Source organism: Lepidochelys olivacea, assembly GCF_965140295.1.
Source record: "Lepidochelys olivacea isolate rLepOli2 genome assembly, chromosome: 6".
NCBI classification, from domain to species: Eukaryota; Metazoa; Chordata; order Testudines; family Cheloniidae; genus Lepidochelys; species Lepidochelys olivacea.
Window position 1 is genome coordinate 92,027,840 of NC_140416.1, and position 23,868 is coordinate 92,051,707.

Sequence of the window (23,868 nt, forward strand, 5' to 3'; positions counted from 1 at the left end):
CTGTGTTTTTATCTCTGCAAGGCATGGCTTGCTTAGCTGCTAAACTGATGGGATAAATCGCAGAGCTCATTGCACGCTGCTATGCAGCAGAGTTACCGCCCCCCACAGCTTCCCACAGTCCCAGGGGGGCATTGGTGAGGACTGAAAATACTCAGGACTAAAGATGGCTGAGGAGAGAGAAGTGTTTTCCACCAAAAATGTAGGAAGAATTAAAAAAATTGTTTTGTTCTTTTTTTAAATGGAATTCGGTGTTTGAAAATTTGTAATTTTGTTTCATTTTGGGGGGTGCCTACCTCCAGTTTTCCCCCTCATCTTTTCCGTCTCCTTTTCCAGGAACAGGAACCTTTGATTGAAACATTGGAAAATTTCCCAGGAAACGTAATGACAAAATTTGTTTCCTTCAAAAATTGTTTCGTAAAAACAAACAAGCAAAGAAACAAACAGCTCTTCCATCAAAACATTTCAACCAACTCTACTGAGATCTGATTTCCAAAGGTCAGGACAGTCCCAGCCAAACTAGAACGGTTGGCAGCTGTTGAGTCCTAATGCCAGCTCCCTGTGATTAGAGAACAAAGACGCCTGGTGTAGTTGGTACATAAATTTGTTGTAACAGGATGATGCAGTACGAGGTACTGATGATTCAGTAGGTGATGCACTTCAGGACTGAACCAATGCCCTAGAACAATGTTAAGAGTTACTGAATTACCGGTGAGGCATGTCTTTAAAGTGAGATGGATTTTCAGCTCTTGAATTGCCTGCAATTCTTTTTTTGAAAACAAGGGCTGCTGGTGCTGATATGATGACATCTGGAGCAGGACCCGTGAAAGGAACACCAGGGGGACTGCCCAGCATGAGGTTGGGCTGTTGAGGGATGGGATAGGTTATCTGAACCAATGCCATTACGGATACACCTGCACATTCTTCTCAACAGTATTTTGCACTATGGATTCACCGAATGGTGTCAAGAAGAACCTTGTGGACCAGGTGTTCACCAATCCAGTTGCAGCAAGGCATGTTCTGGTATTTTCATACAGGTAGGGCCTTTGTTCTTAGCTCGTTTCACTTTTCGGATTTCATAGATTTCAAAGCCAGAAGGGAACATTAGATTGTCTAGTCTGCCCTCCTGTATATCATAGGTCATAGAATTTCATCCAGTTACCACTGGATTGTGTCTAATAACTTGTGTTTGGCTAAAAGTGTGTCTTCCAGAAAAGCATCTAGTCTTGATTTGAAAACTTCAAGACATGGAGAATCCAACACTCCCCATGGTCATTTTCTCTAATGGTTAATCACCCTGACTGTTAAAATGTGTCCTTATTTTTAATTTGAATTTGTCTGGCTTTAACTTCTAGCCATTGGTTCTTGATACATTTTTCTTTGCTAGATTGAAAAGCCCTTTAATAACTGCTGTTTTCTCCCTGTGATGATACTAATACACTGTAATCAAGTCACCTCTTCATCTCCTTTGATATGATAATCAGATTGAGCTCCTAAATATCTCACTGTATGTCTTTTTTGTAGCCCCTGAATCATTTTTGTTGCTCTTCTCTGCACCCTCTTTAATTTTTCAATACTTTTTTTAAATTGTGGACTCCAGAACTGGATGGCGTATCAGTCTAATCAATGCCATATACATAGGTATCTCTTGACCTAACTGAACTGGGTGCCTGATCCAACTCCCACTTCAGACAATGAAGACTTGCCGTTGACTATGATGGACACTGAATCTGGCCCCTGGTTTTCATGTCCAAAACAAAACTTTGAACTATCCCTAAACTTTGGAGCAGTTGAGATATGATTCCATATCCAAACATTGTGGCTCCAGTCCATCTTTAGGCTTAATTGCAATAAAAATATTTATTATTAATTAATAATTAATTAAATATTAAAATCCAAAAGAAAAAAGAATGTTTCCATTTGTAAACCTTGTCAGGATTTCAAGCTAAACTAAGTTGTGTGTCCTTTTAATAAAGAACATTTTTGTAGACATTTTTATTCTTGCTGAATGATTAAATCCAGGAAACTAAATTAGGCAGATCCTGACAAGTTAATCAAGCCTATAAGGGAGTATTAGAATTAACTGTGCTCATTTAGTCTGAAAGAGAAGTGATCATAGAATTGATAGAATACATAAAAGAAGGCCAAACCAAATTTATTAACCATTTAACAACTTCCTTTAGGTAAATGAAAATGTAAGTAGTGCTATATAATTACTGCTGTTTTGTTTTTTTAGGGAATATCACAAGCTAGACTAGAAAAGGAGTACTAGTGGCACCTTAGAGACTAACTAATTTATTTGAGCATAAGTTTTCGTGAGCTACAGCTCACTTCATCGGATGCATTCGGTGGAAAATACAGTGGGGAGATTTATATACATAGAGAACATGAAACAATGGGTGTTACCATACACACTGTAACCAGAGTGATCACTTAAGGTGAGCTATTACCTGTAGGAGAGCCGGAGGTGGACGGGACCTTTTGTAGTGATAATCAAGGTGGGCCATTTCCAGCAGTTAACAGGAACAGCCAAGGAGTGGGGGTGGGGGGGGAGGAGGAGGAATACACATGGGGAAATAGTTTTACTTTGTGTAATGACACATCCATTCCCAGTCTCTATTCAAGCCTAAATTAATTGTATCCAGTTTGCAAATTAATTCCAATTCAGCAGTCTCTCGTTGGAGTCTATTTTTGAAGTCTTTTTGTTTTAATATTGTGACCTTTAGGTCTGAGATCGAGTGACCAGAGAGATTGAAGTGTTCTCCGACTGGTTTATGAGTGTTATAATTCTTGACATCTGATTTGTGTCCATTTATTCTTTTACGTAGAGACTGTCCAGTTTGACCAATGTACATGGCAGAGGGGCATTGCTGGCACATGATGGCATATATCACATTGGTAGATGTGCAGGTGAATGAGCCTCTGATAGTGTGGCTGATGTGATTAGGCCCTATGATGGTGTCCCCTGAATAGATATGTGGACACAGTTGGCAACGGGCTTTGTTACAAGGATAGGTTCCTGGGTTAGTGGTTCTGTTGTGTGGTGTGTGGTTGCTGGTGAGTATTTGCTTCAGGTTGGGGGGCTGTCTGTAGGCAAGGACTGACCTGTCTCCCAAGATTTGTGAGAGTGATGGGTCGTCCTTCAGGATAGGTTGTAGATCCTTGATGGTGCATTGGAGAGGTTTTAGTTGGGGGCTGAAGGTGATGGCTGGTGGCGTTCTGTTATTTTCTTTGTTGGGCCTGTCCTGTAGTAGTTGACTTCTGGGTACTCTTCTGGCTCTGTCAATTTGTTTCTTCACTTCAACAGGTGGGTATTGTAGTTGTAAGAATGCTTGATAGAGACCTTATAGGTGTTTGTCTCTGTCTGAGGGGTTGGAGCAAATGCGGTTGTATCGTAGAGCTTGGCTGTAGACGATGGATCGTGTGGTGTGGTCTGCAAGCTGGAGGCATGTAGGTGGGACTACAACTGTTCCTACATGTAGGACTACAACTGTTACAACTACAACCCCCCACTGTTCCTCAGATGTTCTTGTCAACTGCTGGAAATGGCCCACCTTGATTATCACTACAAAAGGTTCCACCCCCCCCCCCCCGGCTCTCCTGCTGGTAATAGCTCATCTTAAGTGATCACTCTGGTTACAGTGTGTATGGTAACACCCATTGTTTCATGTTCTCTATGTATATAAATCTCCCCACTGTATTTTCCACTGAATGCATCCGATGAAGTGAGCTGTAGCTCACGAAAGCTTATGCTCAGATAAATTTGTAAGTCTCTAAGGTGCGACAAGTACTCCTTTTCCTAATATCATGCATGTATGTATCAATTTTCTTTGTAAACCTTACATACTCCAGTTCCTGAAATTTTTATTCAGAGTCCTCCCCCCTTACTCACTATGGGTAATAATCTCCTTAATTCAAATGGGACTATTGGCAGAGTAAAATACTGCTCAATATGAATAAAGGTATCAGAATTTGACCTTCAGCTTTTACTTCATGTTCAGGAACAACTCCCACTGATTTGTACCTGAGTAAGGACTGAGTAAAGTGTTCAAGATTTGGCACCGAATATATAGGGTCCATAGACATATAGGCACTTCACTCACCACTGAAATGCTTTCAGCTCAGAGATGGAAGGCAGTTGCTGTTCAGCAGTGCTGCAGATTCATCCCTCCTTTAACTCCATTTCATGCAGAGAAATCCATCTCTGATATGACCCATCATTGCTTAATAGCAAAGTCCTTTAGTTACTTGCCTCCAAGAAAGTTAAATTTGGCCTGAAGTCAAAAAAGAACTCTATATCCAATTATAATCACAAAGGGAGTTTTAGGCAGGTAAAAATATAATCCATAAAACTGGCATTTGGCCAGAAGAAATTTGTAATTGCAAGTCCTAACACTTGAAATCTGATCCTATCAACTAAGTTTATCCAGCCTGGGAAGAGAAACATACCATGTTACCTATGTGTCCAATCAAAACATTTTGAATGTCAAACACTATGTTCTCTCAACAAACTGCTCCAAAAACAGGCCATGGACCAAGAAATATTCATCCATATGTTAATAAGTGATTGAATTGTATTTTAGGTTTGACGGAGCAAAGCCAGAGCAGAGGGTGGGGGGCGGTGCTGGGAGGCTGAACCAAATGATCAAGTTTTGAAAGGGGATTTGAAGGAGAAGAGTGAAGCTGAATGGTGCAAAAGGATGGCATTGCATGCATGGGAGGTGGGTGGCAAGAAAGTGCAGAACACCTCTTGTGTGAGAGAAATGGGAGTGCTCAGGGGATCTGAGTTGGGTGTGAGGGGGACTGGCAGAAGAGAAGGGAGATATAGCCAGGAGCAGAGATGCTGCTATTGTTTTCAGTATACATACAGCACAGCATTTTACTCTCACATATTTCCTTTCTAATTTAGGCCCAGTTAGTGTTCCCTGCATGTGGTAGGCAGCCTGGTGGAAGGAAAATTCTGGAAGTTTCCTCTAAATTTTTCCATCTTAGATGCAGGGCTTTCTTTCCCCTGGGTTAGAATCAGGGCATCTAGCCCCCAAACCACAGAATTTGAGGATCCAGCAGAAGCCCTATGCCATTTGAATGGCTTATTAGTGGACCCCTATTTCTTTCCCCATTCTCCCTGACAGAGCGGCTGCTTCTCCCACTGGCAAATGCCCCTAACATCCCATGTGAAGCATATTCCACAGTGTGGAGGAGAGTTATAGCAAAGAGAATACAGCATGGGGCTTTCCAATAAAGTTCCAGGGATCACTGCATATCAGTCCCAGCTCTTCCCTCCAGCTCCACAGTCACAGAGCCCTGGATCCAAAGAAGGTTCTGTGCAGGGTCTGGGATGTTGCAAGAGGGATGGTGCTGTGAACGGGCCTGAACCTCACCCAGGAGAAATGACATGTAAGAGGGTAGCCTCAATGTGCTGAGTTAGGGGGAGTGGAAGTCCCATCCCCTAATAATGTATTCACTTATGTATTTTCCATCCTGATTTTACAGAAGTGATTTTTACCATTTTTAAAAAATAAAATCCTTCTTTTAAGAACCTGACTGATTTCTCTATTGTCCTGAGACCCAGGGGTTTGGGTGTGTGATCACTTTGTAACCAATTGGTTAGGATATTATTCTCAAGCCTCCCCAGGAAAGAGGATGTAAGGGCTTGGGGGGATATTTTGGGAGAATAGGAGTCCTTTCCCTGATACTTTGTTAAATCACGTAATGGTGGCAGCATACCCTCTAAGGGCAAAGAATTTGTGCCTTGGGGAAGTTTTAACCTAAGCTGGTAGAAATAACCTTAGGGGGTCTTTCATGCGGGTCCCCAGATCTGCACCCATGAGTTCAGAGTGGGGAGGGAACCCTGAGAGCTCCATTGCAGTCAGTGGAGCTCAACTAACTCACCCCAGCTGAGGCTCTGGCAGAGAGTGTGCATATAAATGTCAGGGGAGAGACTGGTCAGATGCAGCGGACTTGGGGAGCTTCGTATTTAGGACAAGTTTGCATGTTGAATTTAGAAGCGAGAGATATCAGGACAGCTAAACAAACACAAATCTCTGACCTCCTCTCTTTAATTGGTGCTCCTGTCTGATGAGCTCATTAAGAGAAAAACTGTTAACACTCGCTTCATGTTGGCAGAAGACTAGTGTGCAGTGCGTGCTGTCAACTCAACAGGAGATCAAGAGGAATCCAGCTCTGACATGACCCATCGTTGCTAAATAGCAAATTCCTGTAGTTACTTGTGTTACGCAAAACGGCTTGAGTCACATTAAAGGGGTCCTTTTGAACCGCAAGCTCATTATTTTTAATTTTTTATTTATTTAATTCTTCAAATGCACAGGCAGGCTGCTGTACAGCCTGGCTCTCTGCGTTTTCCTGCCAGACACCTAATGAATATGGATATTGTTTGTGCTGCTCTTTTGGGGCAAGGGGCCAAGTCCTGCTGCCTGTGCTTCCCTTGACTTAAAAAAATTCCCAGCAATTAGGGCCCAATCCAGTGAGGTGTTGAGAGCCCTTACCTCCCATTGACTACAATGGATTGGCACCACTCGGTAGTACTCAGTCCCCTGCAGGATGGACCCGTGATGCAAATGGAAACCTTCAGAAAGTCCTGGAAGGGAATAGGTCCAAGACAGTCAAGTTTTCCAGCTGTCTGCATGCTCTGATTTCTGCTCCTAAATGAAAACTAGAAAACACACCGATAAACACAACTCCTTTCCCTCAATGGACAAATGGACAGCAAACACACATACTGGGTTTTACTGTGTGTATTTTTTTTTTAAATTATGGATATAAAAATTTGGGTCAAGAATCTTAGACCGGGGAGAAATGGTGGAATTTTACAAGTGCAGAAGGGCTGAAGACCTCAGAGGATTGGTGACAGGAGCCTTAAACCTCCTGGTTGCCTATTCATATTCACCCCACCTCAGTAACAACCAAAAGTGTTACTGGTTGCCATATGGTGGCCAGTATGAAATGACATTTGTAAGTCTCATTCCAGTGTCCAGGAGACAGATGCCTCCTCTCCTCAGGGCAGCCTCGGCAGACAACCAAATGCTTGAACAAAGTGGGGACTGAGCTTGCATCACATTCCTAGCTAATAAATCACACTTTCACCTGTGGTCTCTTAAGATCTAGGGTGCACGTACTGTGGAAGGACAGTGTCGGGGAAAATTGTATTGCCACTGCCCATGTTTTATTCTAGGTAAAGGACATCATATCACATGAGATATCAGTCCAGTACCCTTCACCAGCACTACAATTCATTAGTAAGGAAAGCAAGAAAACTGAAATACAGATCCTCCTTCTGCAAAAGCTCTGTTCTATATGAACTAGAGGAAAATCTCTTGAGTTTTTGGCAGTGATGGGCCTCTGATGTACAATTAAGCAGTTCTGATTCCATCCAGTAGAGGCAAATGGTTCGCAGGCACACTCCTAAGTAGCACATTACAATACATTAGAGGTAGACAGACGCTTTGTCCTTGGGAAGTGCAGAGTCTGCAGACACCACCAGGCACTCTCCTTTCACATTCCACATATCACAATGGACATATGTGTTGGTCCCTAATTTGACAGGACAGGAGTGTAATGTATTGATTAACATTGATTTGATATTTGCATTGGTGATTTATACCTGTGCTGGACTGCCCTTCAGGGGGGAGGGATAGCTCAGTGCTTTGAGCATTGGCCTGCTAAACCCAGGGTTGTGAGCTCAGTCCTTAAGGGGGCCATTTAGGGATGGGGCAAAAATCAGGGATTGGTCCTGCTTTGAGCAGGGGGTTGGACTAGATGACCTCCTGAGGTCCCTTCCAACCCTGATATTCTATGATACTGAAAAAGGTCTGACACTACTATTGGATACCTGTACAGATTGATGGGAAAGCTCAGATTAAACCTGATGGTTTCCTTAGGAGCAGATTTCCCGGATGGTACTGTCTGACATGCAGTATCTTAGGGTCTTAGAATGGTCTTCATAGGGCTATAGCACCTGAGGTCACAGAGCTAAAAGCTAGGTGGCAGTGTATGAGTGCCCTTATCTCACACCTCAGTAGACATGAGTGCTGAGTCCCTTTGCTGTTTGCAGTTTTTGCACATCACTAAATACTCTGCCACAGCTCATCAGGGTGGTGAATACTTATTGCTCTGGAGTGGCCCAGGATTGAACTAGACATAATAAATAGAAATAAGAACAGGCATGGTGGAGGGTGAGACTGGATTCCAGGTCAGCCAGAGGTAGGTAGGTAGGTAGGTAGGTAGGTAGGGTGTGTGTGTGTGTCTGTGTGTGTGTGTGTGGTTCTGGCACTTCTGGACTGAGTAAACTGACAGAGCAGTTGGGTGGAGGGAACAGGAGCGTGAAATCTGCCTACATGATGCCTGGCAGTAGCCTGTGCTATCAGAACTTCTCTTTCAAAGCTTGTAATGTCACTTGCAGATTAAAAAAAGAGAAATAAATAACATATAGTCCTGTGTGGTGTGGACTTTTCTTTAACATGTCTGAAGAGTGAGCACAAATCAAAGGCTCCTACACATTTGCTGCCCAAATTCCAGGTGGTCTCGTGCACTGTGAATTATTTTTATGATTGTTGGTATTCCTACAGAAATACCTTAAAAGAGCCTTAGCCAGGGATAAAGAAATGCCATACATGGATATTTATATGTAGAAGGGTTATTTTATTATAAGCACCTTAATCTATGAGCTAATAGCATGTAGTAATTTATCAGAGCTGACATGCTGCCTTTTTATATCATCTCTTCCTAGGCAGAATCTGATCTAATATAATGCAAAGTAGGAGCAGCTTTAAAATACTTTGCATTGACATTTTTCTTCACACTGAGATCATGTGATAAAAAAAGTATTTTAACAGCACAGAATACAAGAGAGGGTGGTTTTATAAAGCTTCTTGTAACCAAGGAGCTTCCAGGCACTTTACAAAACAATGACTAAGATACGGGAAACACGGCAGCTGGGTGAGATGAACACCAAAAGCATGTGCACAGAGCAGCCTCGGACATTAGAACTGGACTTAGCAAGAGAGGAAAGCCGAATGCTGGCATGTAGCTGTAGGTACTAGGTATCCACAGCATGCTTTATTCAAGCAAAAAATGAAACAGCTCTGCCATTTTGCTGTTCTCCCTGACTCCTTTGTTAAGGTTCCCTCTAGTGTTCTCAAATGTGTAACGGACTTAATCACCCCATATTTATTTAATTAGCAGGCCCAGAGGCCTCAATCACAGAGAAAATCTCTTTTTGACACAGATTTTACATACCCATCCCTTCTATTAGGAGCTGAGAACTCACAATTCATTGCTTTCAGAGATTAAGGTGAAAAAGGACATTATGGTCATCTAGTCTGCCCTACATATAAGCCAGAGAATTTCACAAAATCCGTAACTTCTGGATGAGGTAGAAAATATATTTTAGAAAGACATCCAATTATTTAGAGATCTCAAATGACAGAGAATCTACCATGTCCCCAGGTAAGTTGTTCCAATGGTTAATTACCTTCTTTCTAAAAATGTGCACTTTATTTGTGGTCTGAATTTGCCTAGTTCCAGCTTCTGGCCATTTGAATCTTATGATGTCTTTTTGGGGGGTAAATTAAAAAGCCCTCCATCAGAAATCTCTTCCCCACATAGGTACCTGTAGCCCTTGATCCAGCCAACTCTTAACCTTCTCTTTGTTAAACTAAATAGAACAAGCTTCTTTAGTCTCTTGCTGTAAAGCAGATTTAGGCTTCCCAAGAGGTCCTCTAGAAAAACAGAGAGGGACTGATACTCTTGATACTTCAAAGGTAAAAATACAAGCAGGCCAAAAAGCTGGGTATTTTTTAAAAGAATCAAAACTTTCCAGAAACTTATTTGTCCAACATAAACAGGCAAAAAAGACCTTTGTAGGTCACCTTTCAATCCCACTTAAAACTCTGGTTAGGAGCTTTAGTGGAGCAAAAATCTTTGTTCAGGTCCTCTGCACAGGGATGAACTTAATCTGCAATGAATTAACTCAAAACACTCCGGACAAGATATGGATATATTCAGTGCCTCCCCTCTAATATACAGCATCCAAGGGGATTTTAAAAACATAATCCATATATAAAGAGGCTTTTTAAAACCTTTGTTCTGACATGACAGAAAGGCTGGTCATGATACCTGAGATTGCTAATACCATTTCAAAACAAAACCACTGTTCTTTTCTATACAGGATAGCTTCCTACATTTAATTTTGTTTGCAGTAAAACACATGAGAGTGCACTGGCAGTTATAATAAAACATATTTTTTTAATTTTTAAATACACCAAGGAAACAGCATTAACAAAAGGCCCAAAGCCTGCAGATCCCCGCCTGATCATTAGCACGTACATCACTGTCTTAATTAGAATTCAATTTAATGAAACATTTTTCATTGCTCATTCTTAAGTGTTTTTGGGATAATTAAAATCATCAATTAGATTTGTTTTCATGCTTCTGGTTGCTTGGGAAAGACTGAGCTGGCTTTTTATTTTTTAATGCTGTGAAATGCGAAAGGGAAGCAGCATTGAAAGAGAAGATCAAAATGTTCCCAGTGCTTAACCTATAAAAACAAACAAGAACTATTGATGATTTTGTGTGTGGTATTGAAAATACGACTGAGGGGAACAGTGTTTTACAGCTCGATAGACAGAATAATTGATCAGACACAAAAAAGCCTCTCTCGTATTCCTTTTTCAGAGCAGACCTGTCAAGACTCACACTGCTCACAATCAGCCTTGGTCTTATGGAGAATCCAGAATCAATTTCATGGAGAATCTGCTCCTGTGCACACTCTGTGGTCTATCTAAACTTGCAGCCCTTCCCTCTAGCCTCTCTCACCACTGGCTTCCCCATTGGAGTCTCTTCACCTTGGCTTTCATGTAGTGGTCTGGGGTCCTAGAGTAATGTGAGGCAGACACTGCTTTTGCAGTCTTAGTAGAGACAGGTGCTGAGATAGAGAATCCTGACACAGAAAGCACCATGCATGGGATATCCAGATACTGCAAACATAGGGCCAAACTCTGCTCCATTAGATAGGTGGTACCCGTCAGTGGAATTAGGTCTATAATACCCAAGGACCCAGTTACACAGGCTATTTCCCTTGTAAGGTCATCTCCTGATTCCTAATGGGTACAATCAAGAATCCAGCATGGTCATTACTAATACCATGGTCATTAGTGGGGACTGAATTCAGATCCAAAACACAGATCCACTAAAGTGAAAGGACAATTCCTTTTAGCTGTCCTTGGCAGGCTGTTATAATCCCTGGGGACAGCCACTAGCAGCTGACAATCACACACACTAAACCAGTATATTGCACTTACTCATAAGCTTATATCAATTATCCATTTCAACCTACCCGCCCCACCTCAAACTGCCAAATCTCTAGTTCTCAATGGTGGGTGATAATGTCCATCACCCATCTACCCCGCCCCTTTCTTAAATGCTAAACTCTGTCTTTCCCATTACCAGCATCTCTCCCTCAGCTGCTTAAACTTCCTCTTCATTCTTTTTGCAGCACAAACCCTCCAAGGCGCTGCCTATCCTTCCTCCTGCATTGCTATGTGCTCCTTCCACCAGCTGCCAAAATAACTGCCTTGTGCAATAGGTAACTTCTTTTTCCACAGATATTCACAAACATTGTTGCTATTTGTTCCAGATCACTTTATGGCCCTGGACATGTCATAGTTCCCCAAATGAACATTTGTGCTTTGAAATCAGAGGAAACTGGAGATTTTTCATGTTTACAGTGCAAACTGATTTTAATTGGCAATAAAATTTCTGAATTTTAATACTTTGAAAATTCTGCATTTTTTCCCACTTAGAAACAAGGCCATTTTTGGAGTGAAAACCTATAAAATTTGAGGCTGCTTCCCCACAAAAGGGTCATAATTGAAATTTCAGCATCAAATTAAAAACCCATATTTAAGCACATCAGGAGAATCATTATAGATGCTTATAAGCCAGGCCTTTGAATAACCTATTGGCCTGTTGAATTCTATAACAACTGATAAGCCTTTTATAAAAACATCTGTTAATGATCTGTTATCCATTTATAAACTATTTATAAATGGAAGCTTCATATAAAATGTGACCAAGTTCAGTCATCATGTCCCTTTTAGTCCTGGTCATCTCTGTGTTTCTATGATATATATAGCCAGTAATGATCAATCCAACTTGTTTCATATTGGTTAATAAACAGCTGTCAGATGGGAATGACTTTTGATTGCTACCATCTGGAAGCAGATCTGAACTTCTCCATGGTAGCTCCTGAGGTCAAAGCAACTGTAGGGGATCTTGGTATACGTTACATTACTGTGATGAATTATTCTGCCAGAGACAGTAGTTATTGCTTTGCTGGGTGCCATGAATTTATTAAAATAATGTTCTGACATAATATGCTATGCCTGAATGAATCATGATTTCAGCAGTATGCTATGAAGTTCCAATTTGTGTTATTCCAAATGGCTACAAATGGGACTCCCTAACGAGTCCAGTGATTAACAAATCAATGCCTGTAAAGAAAAAGTTCATATGACATTAAAAAAAATCTCAGAAAAGTATGCAGTGATGAAAGATTGCAAAGTGCTTTGAAGGTTACTTTGCCCACCAGTGCAATATGGACATTTCTGGGATGGAATGTAACAGCTATTTGTGCCAGCAACCTGGAATAACAGTTCTCTTTGGAGAGAAGCAAAGACTAACTTCTCAAATTGAAATGTAAGATTATCCATATTGCAGTTGGCCATGACACTGGGATTTATACACATGAAAAGTGTAAGAGGAATATTGAAATGACCAGGAACAGGGGGTGGTATCGATGATGCTGGAAACTGTTTTTGGACAGGCAAAACAGCGAGCAGAAAAAGAGGCTAAGTTTGTGGAAGACATTATAATCAATTGTTCACTCATCTTTAGTCACCTTCTTAGAGGGTTGTCATCTAAAAGGGGATGTGGGTTCAGGGCAAGATGCCTTAGGAATCCAGAAGACTATCAGTCCTTCCCTGAAAGAAGAGATTCCCAGATAGAGTTGAAGTGTGACTAGATGGGGACACGTGGCCTAGCAAAGTCCTATACATGTTGATAGTTTGAAGAGACATCAACATCTAGACCTTCTGAGGTTCCCCCCTCACTAGATATATATGGAATTTGGCTATGTAGCCGCTGGATTATAATATGCTTCCTTGTATAAATCATGCCATTATGTCAATATTGGGATTTACACTGTTTTTTATTTCCATTGTAGTTATTGTGTATGGGTCATCATAGTCACTGGAGTATTTAAGACACCAGTGGAGAACAGGAAACTTGTGGGAAACACTGGTGAGATCCTGGTGGAAAGCAGTTGGGTTTATCTGGTGTCACCACATAAACAGCAATAATTAACATTATGGTTCAACATCAACCACAAGTTTACCTCTCTCATTCTGACTGCCCTAAATTCTGCTTTAAAGTCACAGTGTTCTTTGACTAGAAAGGAAAGGACCAAGTTGCTTATCCCCATACCACTTCCAAGGATGGAACCAGCGTGTTTACGTTCCTGGCCACTACCATTCTCACCCAGTTTGGTGGGTGAGTGCGGATGTATGTGATATGTTATAGCTGACTTCCACATATTGCTCTATCCCTCCCTGTGTTCTCTCCACAAACAGAAATGGTCAAATATGGCTGCCAAGCTGTAACACCCAGATAGTTTCTACTTCAAAGGGTGATGAGAGGTACTGAGAAGAGATTGGCCCAAACTGCAAAGTTTGCAATGACTGTAGAACCAAAACTTCTGAAAGTTTAGAACTGTTTGGACCTGGAACGTTGTTTTGGACCCCTTTCTAATTGTGATCTTTAGTTATTATACAGAGGATAATATGCTAACCATTAATTAACATTGATAATGATCATAATAATTAATAAGAAACAATTTCTGCTATGGTGAGAAAGGGGGAAATTCTTCTGCATTGAAAGCTGAAATATCTTATATGAACAGTGAAATTGACATCCTGGATCCAACCCATCGTCCAGTTAGTCCAGTATTGTGTCTCCAGCGGTATCTAGCACCAAATGCTTCAGAGCAAAGTACAAGAACCCTCCTAATCCTTAGTATTTAGGGACTGGCTTATACCCTGAAGTATGAAGTTTAATCTTTCTCTTAAGATGTTTGATACCATGTTATTGGTCTGTATATTCTTGTTATCCATATAAATGTCTAATCTGCTTTATGAATTTTGCTGGTTTTGGTCTCCTAACGTCCAGTGCCACTGAGTTCCACAGTTTAATTACATATTGTCTTCTCTCTCTTAAATGTGCTCATCACTGGGGTAACTGGGAACCCACAAAACAAGGGCAACAGTTGGTCAAAAGGACTATATTCTCCAGTCAACAGTAGGGAGTTGAAATTGCTAATTGTGTGACTCTGTGTGTGTGTGTAGTTTCTTTTAATTTGTGGGGAGTGTAACACATTAGCAATTCATGCTCAGTATCTAATTTACACCTTGCCCACCTGCAAAAAATTCAGCCCTAACACTGAACACTGCTGCTTTATGATTTTCTTTATTATCCCCAGTGTTTTTGGCATCAGTGGCAAAGGAAATGCTTTTCAAATGATTTTTTCTATGGTACTGATGCCACATTCAAAACCAATCACCCCTGAAACTCAGGTTTCAGAGTAGCAGCCGTGTTAGTCTGTATCTGCAAAAAGAAAAGGAGGACTTGTGGCACCTTAGAGACTAACCAATTTATTTGAGCATAAGCTTCCGTGAGCTACAGCTGTAGCTCATGAATAAATTGGTTAGTCTCTAAGGTGCCACAAGTACTCCTTTTCTTTATGTGGACACAGTTGGCACTGGGCTGTGTTGCAAGGATAGGTTCCTTCGTTAGTGGTTTTGTTGTGTGGTGGCTTCAGTTTGGGGGGCTGTCTGTAAGCAAGGACTAAAATTGGCCTAGTGGGGCAGCAGGGAAAGGGGATCTGCCTTTGGAAAATATTCATTGGCTGGAACCTTAGTTGAGAACAAAAAGTCTGAGATTCAAGCTGTTCAAAATCTGTCAGTAATAACAATAATAATAATAAAAATCCTATCAAGGTTTTAATGTTTCTCAGAGAAAATAAGGACAGTGGATCATATCAATGTGCATGTAATTCATTCTTTAAATCAGACATGCAGGAGGAAAGAGCATCACTGGGAAATGGGCTGTAGCAGCATGTTGCCCATTATAGTGGTGTTTGCTCGTACTGAGAACTCAGCTGGACTTTGCAGTTATGCCATCACTTCCTTCCTGAGCTCCCTGGGTTAGCTGGAGCCATTTATCAGTGTGCTTGTGCTAGTCATCTCCGTTATGTACCTTGCAGCGTGAGGCATGTTTTGGAGAGTAAGATTTGGAGTGTTAGAAAGGGGAGGGTGGGGAACTGGGCACAGATGGCATTAGAAATGCAGTGGAGCAGCTGTCGATGTTATCTGGGAATGAGTTATTAATGACTAGCACTCTGACTTGGTGTGCTGACAGAACCAGGCTTGCTGTTAGAAGTGGCACTAACTTGCATGCAAATCAGGAATAATATGGCTAACAGGAGAAGAGTTTCTAGCTCCTCGGAGGTGCTGAGTGCCAACAGCTCTGATAGGAACTTTTCTCATGTGGTCAGCTCCTACAGTTCTTTGAAAAATGGAGAGAAGAGAAAGAAAAACTGTAGAACAACATTATTTTACAATTTTAGATTTTAAATTAGGCTAGACAATTTCATGAGCATTTAAAACCCTTTTTGGTTTATACATTTGAAGATGAGCATGCTTCAGAGCATAATTTGACTGCCTTTGGGGTTCAGGAAGGAATTCTGCTACCCTACAGAAGCACCTATTTAGTGAAGAGAACTATTAGCATCTTCTCCTTTCTCTGAAGCACTCGGTGTTTGACCAGTGCTTGTAGCAGGATATTGAAATTGGTGGACTGCTGGTGAGACCCAGCATGGAAAATCCTATGATTGGTTGAATTAGGATGCATTTTATTTTGCCTCCCTCCCCCATTTTTCTTCTATTTCTGAAATGTTTGATAAAAAACTTCAGACAGCTCTCCCCATCTGCCCCAATTCCAGCCACCTTGTGTTGTATGTGATGTACAAGACATATTGTACTGCCTCGTGTGTGATTGTACATATTGCATTGCCTCCTGTGTCTGACTCACTGGAAAACTAGATCAGGGCTCTGGAAGCAAATACCCCTAACACATGAAAGGAATCAGTGTCCCCAGTCATCTTGTGATTATGGTTAGAAAGATAATAAGTGACCCTCAGGTCATATATTGCATCAACCAGAACAACTGTGAAAGAAGTGGAAATGAGCAAAGGAAATGTTTAAACTTTTGAGGGAAGGAAAGAAACCCCAGAACTTGCTCTTCATTTTTAAGGAATAGATTTAGTTGAGCTGGTTTGTGCTATGTGTTTTGCTTTGCCTCCCCAGAGGGTTTTTGACATCTGGAATTCTCCAGTCTAAAGGTACAGGAGGAAAATCCACCTTGGTGGTGGAGGGGAAGGACTATGCCCGCCTTCACCCAATGCTTTGGTTTCATTTGTATAGGGGAGATTTATGATTGTGACAGTGTTGGGATACTGTCTTGTCCCAAGTATACAAGGGATTGATTCTAGTTCCACTTACCGTTCCCACCTTGCACTGCTCTGGGGGAAAGCTATAAGAAGTGCTGCTGGGGAGAGAGTAGGGGGAAAATGCCTTGGGTAAGATAAGGCCAGGTTCTGGGTCAGCCCCAGATGGAGGAAACTTTTAGTTATGTATGTTTTGTTTTGGATATGGTAACTTGCTTTGATTTATGCTGCTCAAGACTTGCTCCTGCTGATAATTGCTGATTTCTTCCTGCTGCCTCACACCTCCGGCTGACAGCAAGATCAGGAATTACTAACAGTTAATTCACATCTTAAAATGAAAAGCACCAGACATCAGCCATGCAGGGCGCATAAACCATGTCTGCCTTTCCCTGGAAACCCTTGCAAAGTACCACAGAGAAGCCTGTCTGGTGTCCCAGGTCAACAGAAGTCCTCAGTGCACTTTACCTCAGTGTGACAATGAAGGAGGACTGAGTTTTACTCAATACATCCAGCTTTGGCAACAATCTCCCTGGAAACTCCCCAAATGTCATATCCCAGCACATGCTGAGCCTCGTGGAAAACCTAGAGTGAACTCTCAGGGGAGCTGATGGGGAGCTGTTTCTGCTGCTGTCCCTTGCAGCTGAGAAAAGCCAGTTGTAATGAATATAAAAGGATCCGTTGATTGTGGCAGCTGGACCTGGACAGGACCCTGCACTCACTAACTCTGGTCTATTAAAGAGCATTGAAATTGCTTTTATCAACTAACTATCTTTTATACAACAACTATATATAAAGTATTAAAATGCTATGGGGAATATAAATAAAAGAGAAGCAGATATTTTCAGAAAAAAATATTAGGCTAGAATTAAAATAAAAATAATAGATATAAATTAAGGGATAGAGAGACAATTTATATTTTACTTTTTTAACCTCCCGGCTGCTTGCCATAGTTTCTGCAGTGGGGGTGATCTTATCCCACTCTTAGCTGATAGAACAGAACTTTCCCTAATGCAAACATTAAATACATAATCCCTGTTAAATCTTACTCTTGAATCCTGAAGGGCTGGAATGACTCTCTCATCAGATCATCTCTTATTAAACCTTCACTCCTTAATTGGGTTTGTACCTGGATTCAGGGATTCAAATCCCTGAGCTAGAGCTGGGTCTGAGCTGCAAAGTTAAGAGCTGAATCAAACAATTCCTTAAACTTGTGTCTCTGAATCGTCCCCACAGCCACCTATTTCCCTTACGGCCTTCTCCTTTGCTGCTCTTTGATTAATCCATGTGCTCACATGGTAATATGGTTGGTGCACCCATCACTGAGACTAGTTTATGCCCACATTGGTTATTCTTTGGAGGAAGATCACAACCACCTCTGTTCCCCATCCCCAAGTCATCTTCATCTTGCTCTGGCTCCCTTTTCTGCAGGCATCAGCCAGGAGCCATCCCAGTTAAATTTGATAAGTCAATTCAGCTTAAAAATGTTTTTGATTGGCATTTTTATAGAAATAGAAATGCAGTAAGACCGTAAAACAGATGCCTAGTCAGATTCCCTGGAAAGCAATACTGAGTACTGAACAATGATGACAGAAACTTTGCTAGTTTCTCTGATCCCCATCAGAGGAAACATCAAGGAGAGAAATTTCTGAGTGTGTGTCTGTGTGTTGCCTCCACCTTTCACTTGCAGGCCCTCTGCCTTTCATGGGAAGCTCTCTGCCTTTTCTAAGGACGGTTATTTCTTTTGGTGTGATATCCACTCTAAAACGTTGTATTAAAGAACGTAGTCAGTGCTGGATAACAGCTTCTGCTACCTAGATGGTCATTTGAGTGCATTTTATTATCTGGAGACATTCACTTCCAGCAAAGTTCAGCATCCATGTCCATTAGCTGCTCCTTTCTATCCTTAGTGAGTGTGAAGAACATCTCAGGGCACGCATTGATTAGAATGTTATTTAAGCAGCGCTGTTGGGAGTGACACCCAAACTCCAGCAGTAAAAGCTATTCAGGTAAACGTCGCAGGTGCAATTAAAACTGGGACAGACTGGATTTAGAACAGCACTTAGCTCAATTGCAAACACAACAGTCAGACTGAGTTCACCTTCACAGGCCCTCATCCAGCTCTCAGTCTGTTTTTTAAAACACTCCCTTCACCCCTTATGCTTTATCTTTAAGAACTCACATACATTGACACTCCCAGCTGCTCACTAGGCTTCTCTGTTAAAGTCTTGGCCTTCTCTTTCTGTTCCTCACCACGACTCTCCACATTATGTTTCACAGTGTATACACAGAGAAGTTAGCTAAAAACATAAACTACTCTGCTGGAAGGTTGCAATGTACCTCTAACTTATTTCTTAAAATTCAGAGTGATAACACACAAGAATCCCCAAAACAGAGAGGCACAATGCAGGCTGTGCCCTACAAACAGAGAGGCAAAAGTCATCCCACCTTAATCTGCAGGCTGGCTGTTTGCAAACCGACTGCTGATCAATCAAGGCTTTATTACAGAGGCCTGCAAGCAGGACCAGTGTAACCCACACACCTTCTGGGTGTGGTCTGTCCCATCTAGTGGCACCATAAAATGAGTCTGCTCTATAGCCTCAGCTAACAGATAGTTGGCTTTTAGCTCACGTGGTAGAGGCTCATGCACTAAGCTCCAGAGATCCCTGCTTTGATCCTGCACGCCGACAACCGGGAAAACCTCTGAGAATTTTAATACAGAGTTTGAGAGCCCAGTCTCACTTGCACTACCTCAATGAACATTCATACCTCCTTCCAAGGACAGTTGAGTGAATGTGACAAGAGGTTTCCAGGCAATATTCACTCACATTTAGAATGAATTCACTTTGCCCATGCTCACACCACTGTTGTGTTGCTTTTGGTGAATATCCATGAGACAGTGTTTGACTGGCATGAATGTTCTTGGAAAGTCAAAGTCACATGCCTGTGCATTTGAAACTGAATTTTAAATTTGCTCATGAAAATCTTTGCTCTAGTAGTGCATGAATATTTATCCAGCCAGGAAATAGAAATAATTGCATGTGATTTGTCTGAATAATTAGCTAACCCACACAGCTTGCACCCAAATAAAAAATGTTCAAAATTGTCAGTGAACGCAAAAAAAAATCTTTTAGTCAAACAACATTTTGTTCAACCTGAAACAAAGCACTTTGTTTTGATTTTAAGAATTTTAAATATTTTAAACTTTCTAAAATAAAATCAAGTTAAAGGAAACTTGAAAACAGTAATTGTGAATTGGAAAATTGAAACATTTTGAGTTTTTCAGATTTTTTTTTTTAACTGAAGGAATTTGGCAAAATCAACATATTTTGGTGTCAACAAATTTACATTTTTTGCTGAAAAAAGTTTCAGTCAAAAGATTTCACCCAGCTCTACCAGGAAATATATTTTATTATTTAGCAATGTACTAAGGTATTGGTGAGGGGACCCAGTTGAGATCAGGGCTGCATTGTGCTGGTGGCTGTACAAACGCACATGGTAAGAGACAGTCCTGACCCCCAAAGAGTGAACAATCTAAACAGACAATGGATGGGAGGGTAAAGAGAGATGGAGTCACTTGCTCAAAGTTAGGCACCTAGTCAGTGGCAGAACCAGCAACAGATCCCAGAGCTTCTGTGTCAGGGATCAATCTGCTGGACTCCACTGCCTGTCGTATTGGCTTTATGCACAAAAATGAATTCTGAGGGAGGCTTCTAGTGACTCCCCATAGAGGGATTTGCTACTAGCTACGAAAGAAGCTTTCCTTTAGTTCAGGTGGTAGCGGCCTCAGTGTGTTTTGAGCTGAAGGGCATAGGTTCAAATCCTGTTTCCTTATGTATGTGTGTGAATAATATAGTAACTGTGGCTGTTGTCTGGCTATGGCTGGATGCATTATATTGTTACAACATGGACAACAAAACCAACAGACTATTGTCACCAAGCAGGTGGCTAGATAAAAGATTGCCACTGCTATCCATGCTACAAGGCATTAGCTGATAACCAGGTGGATGCAGAAAGCAATCTCCCCACGTTGTACAATAGTATTATGGTATATTATGTCAGTGGCAGGGCTTCCACTTTGTTCTGAAAAATCTCATATAGGCCATTGCTGGACACATCCTAGTAGACTAGATGAACCATTGCGTTATTCTGTTGTGGCCGTTCCTAGGCTCCTAACCTGCTTCACCATTTACAGGGATTGTTTCCTAAAGCTTTTTTACATACCTTGGACTGATAGGTATGATCATAGGCATTCCATCCTTCTGATGCATTTTCACAAATCCGTTTCAGGGCTTTCTTGAAAGGAGTAAATGTTCTTTTTAAAATGCTTGATTTGGATGCATTTTTTGTCTTCTGTTAGGTTATAGGTTTCCAGCATGAATCAACATGATACATTGCCAGCCACTCATAAATAATGCACAGAAGGATTACATGGAGTGATAAAAGCTAGTGATTTATTTCCGGCAACTTTAACACCGGGGTCTGCAGCAGTGGACAGTTCCACCACTCCCCCAGCATCAGCTAACACTTGCTGTGCAAAAGCAGATACATGTATACATAGATAACAATTTACACCCTTGCCTGCCTGGAGCAGTGAGAAAGCTGCATGGTCTCCACTCTGTTTTTTAAGCAGAGCTGAGAAGCATGAAATTAACAAAAAAAAAGATGGACCTGTTTTTCTCAGGCAAAACATACAAAACAAAAAGAATTACCCTTAACTAGAAGGAAACTTATACCTGTCAATTAGAAAATCAGCCAAAGCTGGAGATTCTGTGTATAGCTCTTTTCTCTCCAAGTTAATGCTGAACCAGTGCTGCAGTACAATGCTTAGGGGCACTGCATTGGAGGAGGTGTCTTTGGCAATAAAGGTTAAATCAAGGTTTGACCACTTGGGTTTAATCAAACACCCTATGGCATCTGGGGTTATTAAGCCCTGGTGTTCTGGGCAGATTCCAGTGCTGTTCATTGCATTCTGTTTCCCTGAATTCTGACCAGCTTTTTCAGCTGGGTACAGGATTTGTCTTCATTTCCTGTGCTACACTGGTGTGTACCGTTGCTGTTGGGTTGTGTTTTAAGACAGAAAAGCTGATTAATCCCTCTCCAGAGGTTGCTGCATGTTACCAGGGATTACTGTATCTCTCCTAACTACTGTAGAAGAATGTTGTGAGACTTAGGTAGTTAAATGGGACTCACCCTGTAAGCAAGACTTTAATAGGGCCAGGAATTTGCCCTAAGTGCTGAACTCCCATTGAAATCAATGGACGAGGGGCCTTGTCTGGTAATGGTCTGGTAATTCCCTGTTTAAGCAGCCAGCACACTTTTGGCACTAAGGAAATTAATAAGTGCAACAATATTACCTGACAAGGGTATGGCGAGGTCTTGGGATCACAGGTAAAAGGTTTTATTATTGTCCATTTCCACTTCTGCTAATGTACCTGAAATACAGTGGGAGTCTAGGTTAACTGTGCATTCCAAAGTCAGAGCTGATTTTAAATGCCAATGACTGGGGCTTTACAAGATTAAAAAAGTCTGTCTTTTTTAAAAAGTTCACCGAGACTCACATTCCCCAGGGAAATTAGTCCATTGGCTGGGAGGTAGAGTACATTTTTGTTCTCCGTATTATTTTTCAAGAGCATACTTTATTAGTTAGGTTTTCTATAATTATCTGTTAATTATCTCTGGAGGTAACGATTTGGCAAAGGTTAATGACTCTCCTCATATAGGAAAAATTGCAATTTAGTTTTAAATGAAGGTGTTGATTCTTGTGGGAAAAAAATCTTTTCAGCTCAACTGGACTTTAAAGAGATATTGCAAAAAGATTGGGACACCCAACATTTCACTTACAGTATTTACCTGTGTGTTCGTAAGGTCTTTGTAATTATTTTTTAAAGAATCAGTTTGTTGAAATGTCAACTTATGCCTCACACAAGAAATATAGCTTGGCTGCTTGTACATAACACTTCTTTGCCTTTCTACAGCAGTTTTCAAACACACCAGGACTGCACAGCACCTTCCAAATATTAATGACATAAGCTTCACAACGCGGCTGGGAGATAGGTAACTATAGTTAGTCCCATTTTACAAACAGGGAAACCAAGGCACAGAGAAGTGAGTTGTCCCACTTGTGCTCTATGCCTAATCTAATCATGTTACAGACATAAATAGTGCATTTTATGAGTGGTTATAAGCACATCAATAGATGATGTTATAGATAGATAAGCAACCGACTGACATGCTGAACTCTAACAGTTGCTTAACCATTTATTAAAACATCTATTATTAATTTATTAACCTTTTATGAACTATTTCTAAATGTACACTTAATAAAAAGCGTGAGCCTATAGAGTTAATAACAAAGACTTTATTTTAATCAACATTCTGACTGTAGAATGTAGATGTAGTACAATGTATAACGCTAGCCTTCATGATTAAGTCTGACAATAAATACACCAGAAGATTCTTGTCTTTTTTAAAAGGCATGATACAACCCTCTATACTTTGTTTATTCAGCATCGTATAGCATTTTGACAATACGCTATTTCTTTATTTATTTATATGTCATAGTACAGTTATAAATGTATGTGACCCAATTTAGATATTAGTACAATTTAAGAAATTTTTTAAATTGAGTTTCACTTTTCCTACTTTTTCTACTATACTCAGCTCTGACGGTCTGGTAATTCCCTGTTTTATTTCTAGTCACTTTTCACTCTCTGATTCCCTTGCTCTAGCCAAGGCTGATTTCAAACACTGTAGGGGAAATTAACATTGTTTTTCCAACCTCCCTGTTTTCATAGCAAATATAAAAGGAAATTGTGAAAAAAGCTTCTGTTCATAATACATTTTCTATTTTTCAACAAAAGCTAATTTAGGTTTGAGCTACTTGACAGTTGGTGTACTGTAGCTAGCTAGGCATTTGAAGCACGCTCATCAACATGGTATCTGCCCCCCAAATAGAATATCACTTTCAAGATTCCAAGAGGGTGTTTATAAACCATGTTTTTAAAATGATGAAATAAAAAGAACCCAGCCCTTCACTGTTGCTGCTGTACATCAAATATCCTGCTTCCTCCTTGCCTTATTGATTATCTGGCTCCCCCTCTTCTCCTTTCATCCTGAAGGAGAATAAAAGAGACAGCCAATAAGGTACAGTATGTTTTCATTTCAACTTGTGCTTCATACACAATTTTAGTGACAGTTTTATATATATTACCCAACACCAAATACATCCAGAGGTCAAATCAGTATTTAAACAGACATTCTAAATGGAAATGAGCTTCGAGACGTTTAGACGTGCT